The sequence below is a fragment of the Phascolarctos cinereus genome, unplaced genomic scaffold (genome assembly GCF_003287225.1).
Source record: "Phascolarctos cinereus isolate Bilbo 61053 unplaced genomic scaffold, phaCin_HiC Scaffold_4;HRSCAF=312, whole genome shotgun sequence".
Classification (NCBI taxonomy): Eukaryota; Metazoa; Chordata; class Mammalia; order Diprotodontia; family Phascolarctidae; genus Phascolarctos; species Phascolarctos cinereus.
The window spans coordinates 127,961,655-127,967,840 of NW_027555847.1; positions in this window are offsets into that span (position 1 = coordinate 127,961,655).

The window sequence follows — 6,186 nt, forward strand, 5'->3', positions numbered from 1 at the left end:
AAAATAATTTTTGTGTTTGCATGGTACATTTTTCAGAAGCCCTTTTGAGTTACTAAAATGTACATACCCTTATGACCTGCACTTACTGGGAATTCCTCATTTCATAAGGAATAATTGCAATCCCTGATCCCCATCGTGCATGAGGTTCAATGGGTTACCCCTACCTGCTGGCGTAGGGTGGGCCCAAAGGTAAGCAAAACTGAAAACCCATATTGTGTATCCTCTAACCTTCCTGCAGTCCCACCCGTAGTGCCTCATCAAATATGGTCTACTTCAGAATGAGCCTTGAAAACTATTAGACCTGCAATCATTCTAGCCCAATCTCCTGTGTGAGAGCTTGTAACTCGTGAGTTTTGTCAATGTTTCTCCTTGTCTGTGAGTACAAATGCAGAACTTAATGTGGTGTCCAATGATGTCTCCATCCCATAAATGGACTGTACGTTCTTGAAGGCAGTGACTGTCATGGATGAGTGAATGAACGCATGTGCTGTTTGACATACACGGCTTTGGATGAAAGAATGAACAACATTTTCTATATGGCTCTGTGATCTGTAAAACAAACCCTGTGAAGTGGTTAGTACAAATATTATTATCCTCAGTGTTACAGGCTGGGAAACTGAAGCACAGAGGAATTAAATGGCTTGCCCGTAAGCACACATGTGGTAAATGTCAGAACCAGACATAACATCAGTTAAACACGGCCAATCAGTTAAGGGACAGAATAATCTGAGAAGGTGGTGACAAAGGTCACCATAATGAAGCTCTGAGAACATAATCTTCCCCACCTCTCCAATGCTGAATGCTCAGCAGAGTAACATGGGGCACTAGTGGTTATTAGAGAGCTATGTCATATGGTCTGATTCCAACAGAACTGCCGTATCCTGTAGTCTAGAGAAGACTAACTGGATATTTTCAGCCTCTTCTTTTTTAAATCTGTCTCCTCCTTCTTGCCCTAAATATCCTTCACCTCTTAAGAGGTGACTAAAGCTAGTCCTTTCAGGAGTTCCTCAAATCACAAAGGAGAAGCTGCCTAGCCTCAAAATAAGGTCTGGTACTGAGGTAAGGCAACCCTCACAAAAGAAGGAAGTGCAAACCTTAGACTGTTTCTCCCACGGATGGGTGACCTACGACCATGCTTGACCATCATAGCTAGGCCACAATGATGAAGAGTTAAGAGTGGTTCAGGTCTTAAGCTGCTAGAGCAAAGGGGAGGGGGGGTGGGCAGAGAGGATATATCATGTTTCCCATAGTCCTGACCCAAGTAGCCACTCAGAGGAGAAATTTAGGCAGACTGGCTGTGCTGCCTTCAGGAAGATCTAGCCAGAAAGTATTAGGGAAATAGTCCTGAATTCAGTTCAGTAAACATTTATTCGGTGAGTACCACAATCCTAGGGGAGCTAGGTGGCTCAATGCCAAGAGTGCCAAGCCTGGAATCAGAAAGACTCCTTCCTGAATTCAAATCCAGCCTTAGACAATTACTGTTTGCCCCTGGGCAAGTCCCTTAACCCTATTTGCTTCAGTTTCCTCATCTATAAAATGAGCTGGAGAAGGAAATGACAAACCATTCCAGTACCTTTGCCAAGAAAACCCCAAATGGGGTCACAAAGAGTTGTACACAACTGAAAAACTACAGAACAACAGCTACAACCCTCCAAATTCCTTCCTGTGCTAGATTTCTAAAGGGGCTTCAAAGATGTCTGAGCCAGAAGCCCATACCATCAGGAAGCTCAAAGCTTAGAAGGAGAGAGAAGCCAAAACTAGTATTTACCTTGACATTTAATAAAATTCTATAATGCCATGAAGGACTGTGTTCTCATTAATTACCCATCCACAGAGAATTCTGGGTTGTTATTCTTTTTTTCCTCCCTTTCATTAAATTTCTCATCTTTCATTAAATTTCACCTCCCCAATTCAGTCTTATCTGATTTAACAATAAATATTTATTGAATTGTCACAGACCACCATCAGATGCTGGAGGAAGAATGGATATGAAAGCAAAATACTGGTTGCAAACAAAAAAGACATGTTAAAAAATAAAAAATATGCAGCATGAAAATGAGAAGCCAGAACAAAATTTACTGTGTATCTGATGATTCCAAAAAAGCACTATGTTCAAAATTGCCATCAAAGAAATAAAAATTCACAGTCAAGATATTTATATGTGTGTGTATATATATATATTATACCACATATATATATATTATATTTACATGCATATGTAATATGCACACGTGTGTATATTTTATACATATGTGTGCATATATATTTGTTATTATTGTTCAATCATTCTTTGTGGCTCCATAGACCATAACACACAAGGCCCTTCTGTAAGAGATGATGTCTCAGAAGTGAAGCCTCCTCAAAGGGTCATTAGTTCTTGTTAATGGTTCTGGTATTGTTGCTTTTGAGTGGTGCATGTGTACCAACACTAAGTGAAGACCCCTCAGAATGCAAGACCCCCTCCCCTAGCCTTCTCCCTCTCCTACTCTTGGATAGTGTTAGCAGAAATTCCTGAGACATGGGAGCATCCTGTCTATCTCGTCCTTTAGCTGGTTGTATGACCTTGGGTAAAAGACTGCTGAAACTGTGAGGCCCTGAAAAGGGGAACGTGCTAACATAATTTCTATACCTCTTTGTTCTCTCTGTTGCTGGGGTAGTTTTTACACGAACAGATTGTATACCTGAGGCTCAGTCAATGAGCCGAAGGGAAGGGGGTTAGGGCGGGCTGCTATGTTGGGGTCTATGTAGTCTTGCCTTGAACAAAGAGCACTCAAACTCCCGGGGCAGCTGAGGCAGCACGGGGGTGCACTTTCTCGAGAAAGTCAGTGAAGAGATGTCTCCTTTTGCAAACTTTTGTCAAGACTCTGGTTTTTGTGAGATCTCTGAGATGGAACTGAATGTAGCAATTTCTTAGACTCTTACAAACTCAAGATTGGTTACACTAGCCTGAATAGGCCTAAGTTTCAGGTTCCTAGTCACATCAGCATTAGGTAATGGCTAATTACCGAAAAGGATAAAATAGCTAGGATTGGTAGTATTATAATGAGATTCCTTGTTTCTGGGGTAGATTTTCACGTTTTAGATTGTAAGGCTGAAATTCCTGTCCAATGGGAATTCAAAGCCAGTGGTGGGTGGGTATCTCTGTGTTAAGGCTATATAACCTTTGTCCTGGCCTTTGTGCCTTGCCTCGTTAGCTCAGACTGGCAGACGAAGCAAACACCCGCTTCTCGCGAGAATGTAATAAATTTTTCACTTTATACCTAGAAAATCTCTGAGTGTTATTTTTGGGTAGCTGTAGCACACACTTCTAATCTCCACTATCTCTCAAAATCTGTCCAGATTCATGTTCATTGTTTCCATGACACCATCTATCAATCTCACCCTCTTGCTGTTCCCTTTTCCTTTTGCCTTCAATCTTTCCTAATATCAGGGTCTTTTCCAATGAGTCCCTTCTCATTATGCTGCCAAAGTATTTAAGCTTCAGCTTCAGTATTTGACCTTCTGGTGAATATCCAGAATTAAATTATTTACATATTGACTGATTTCACCTCCGTGCTCTCCAAGGAACTCTCAAAAGTCTTCTCCAGCACCACAGTTCAAAGGTGTTGTTTCTGCAGTGCTCAGCTTTCCCTACTGCCCAACACTCACAGCCACACATTACTACTGGAAAAACCATACCTTTGATTATGCACACCTTTGCCTGCAAGGTGACATCTCTGCTTTTTAGTATACTGTCCAGATTTGTCATAGCTTTTCTTCTAAGAAGAGTCTTTTAATTTCATGGTTACAGTAACTGTGTCAGCGATCTTTGTATAAAATCTGACTGCTTCCATTTCTTCTCCCTCTATTTGCCAGGAAGTGATGGGACCAATTGCCAAAATATTAGTTTTGGGGATGTTAAGCTTCGAACAATTCTCTTCTTTCACTCTCATGAAGAGGCTTCTTCTTCTTCTTCTTTTGCGAGGCAATTGGGGTTAAGTGACTTGCCCTGAGCCACATAGCTAATGAGTGTTATGTGTCTGAGGCCGGATTTGAATTCAGGTCCTCCTGACTCCAGGGCTAGGGCTCTATCCACTGTGCCACCTAGCTGCCCCTGAGGCTTCTTATTTCCCCTTCACTTTCTGCCATCAGAGTGATTATCATCTGCATATCGGAGACTGTTGATATTTCTCCCAGCAACCTTAATTCCAGCTTTTGATTCATCCAGCCTGGTATTTTGCATGATGTCCTCTGCATATAAGTTAAATAAACAGGGTGACAACATACAGCCTTGTCATACTCATTTTCTAATCTTAAACCAATCTGTTGTTCCATGGTCAGTTCTGTTGCTTCTAGGCTAGCATACAGTTTCCTCAAAAGACAAGTAAGATGACCTGATATTCCCATCTCTTTGAAGACTTACCACATTTTATTGGGATCTACATAGTCAAAGGCTTTAGTGTAGTCAACGAAGCAGAAATAGATGGTTTTTTTTTCTGGAACTCTCTTGCTTTCTCCATGATTACCATACGTTGACAATTTAGTCTCTAGTTCCTTTGCCTCTTTGAAAACCAGCCTACTCTTCTGATAATTCTCAATCCACATATTACTCAAGCCTAGCTTGCAAAATCTGAAGTGTAACCTCACTGGCATGTGAAATTAATGCAATTATTCAGTAATTTGAACATGCCTTGACATTGCCCTTCTGTAGGGTTAACTGATCTTTCCCAATCCAGCGTCCAGAGTTGTTTTTTCCAAATGTGCTGGCACATTGGGTGCTATTGTTTGTCCTTGTTAACAGGATTTTTACTGAGCCAGTCTCTAACCTGAGAATGATGAAACAGCAGGCCAGAGACAAAGTGCTAGTAATCAAGTAGCCATTTAATTAGTTTCATTATAAGGAATGGATTTGCAAATCGGGAAATCTGCTCAGAATTTAGTGGTTTCCCAGGAGAAACCCACAAATCCCACAATACAGTTCTGGAGTCAAGTCTTTGGGGGTCATGACCACCTCCCCTAGGGCACAGAACCAGAGCTCTGTGATGGGAACAGGCTCCCCAGTCTTAGATTCACGTCACTTGAGGTACATAGGCACAAAAGTTATGTCTTGATGTGTGCATGGATTGGATTTAAGGGAGGCAGAGGTGCTTGAGTTGTTGGTCATATTCAGCGCAGCATCATCTTTTAGAATTTAAATAGCTTAACTGAAATTCCATCACCTCCACTAACCTTAGTGTTAGCAATGCTTCCTAAGGCCCATTTGGCATCATTCTCCAGGATCTCTGGCTCAAGATCAGTATCCACACAATCTTGTTAAGATCTTTCTTGTACAATTCTTTTGTATGTTCTTGCCATGTCTTTTTAATTTCTTCTGTTTCTATTAGATCCCTACTATTTTTATCTTTTATCATGTTCATTTTTTTCCAATTTTATTAATTTATTGATTTATCAACAATCACTTTCATATGCTTTTGAGTTGAAAATTTTTCTCCCCCTTCCTCCCCCCCACCCTCCCCAAGACAGCGCACAATCTGATATAGGCTATATATTTACATTCCTATTAAACATATTTTCACATTAGTGAAGTTGTAAGTAAAAATTAAAACCAATAGGAGGAACCGTCAGAAAGATGACACAAAACTCAACAGAAGGTAATAATAAGTGATAGCGATTCAACTTCCATAGTTCTTCCTTTGGATGTGGATAGCATTTTCCATCCCGAGGCCTCTGGAGATGTCTTAGACCCTTGTAATGCTGAGAAGGGTTCAGTTTAACAATGTTAGTCATTGCATAACATGGCTGTTATTGTGTACAAAGTCCTCTTGGTTCTGCTCACTTCACTCAGCATCAGACCATATAGGTCTTTCCAGGTTTTTCTGAAGTCAGCCTGTTCATCATTTCTTATAGCACAACAGTATTCCATTACATTCACATACCACAACTTGCTCAGCCATTCCCCAGCTGATGGGCATCCTCTCAATTTCCAATTCTTTGCCACCACAGAAAGAGCTGCTATGAATATTTTTGTACATGTGGGTCCTTTTCCCATTTGTTTGATCTCTTTGGGATATAGCCCTAAAAGTGCTATTGCTGGATGAAAGGGTATGCACATTTTTGTAGCCCTTTGGGCATAGTTCCAAATGGTTCTCCAAATGGTTGGATCATTTCACAACTCCACCAACAATGTATTAGTGTTCCAATTTTCCC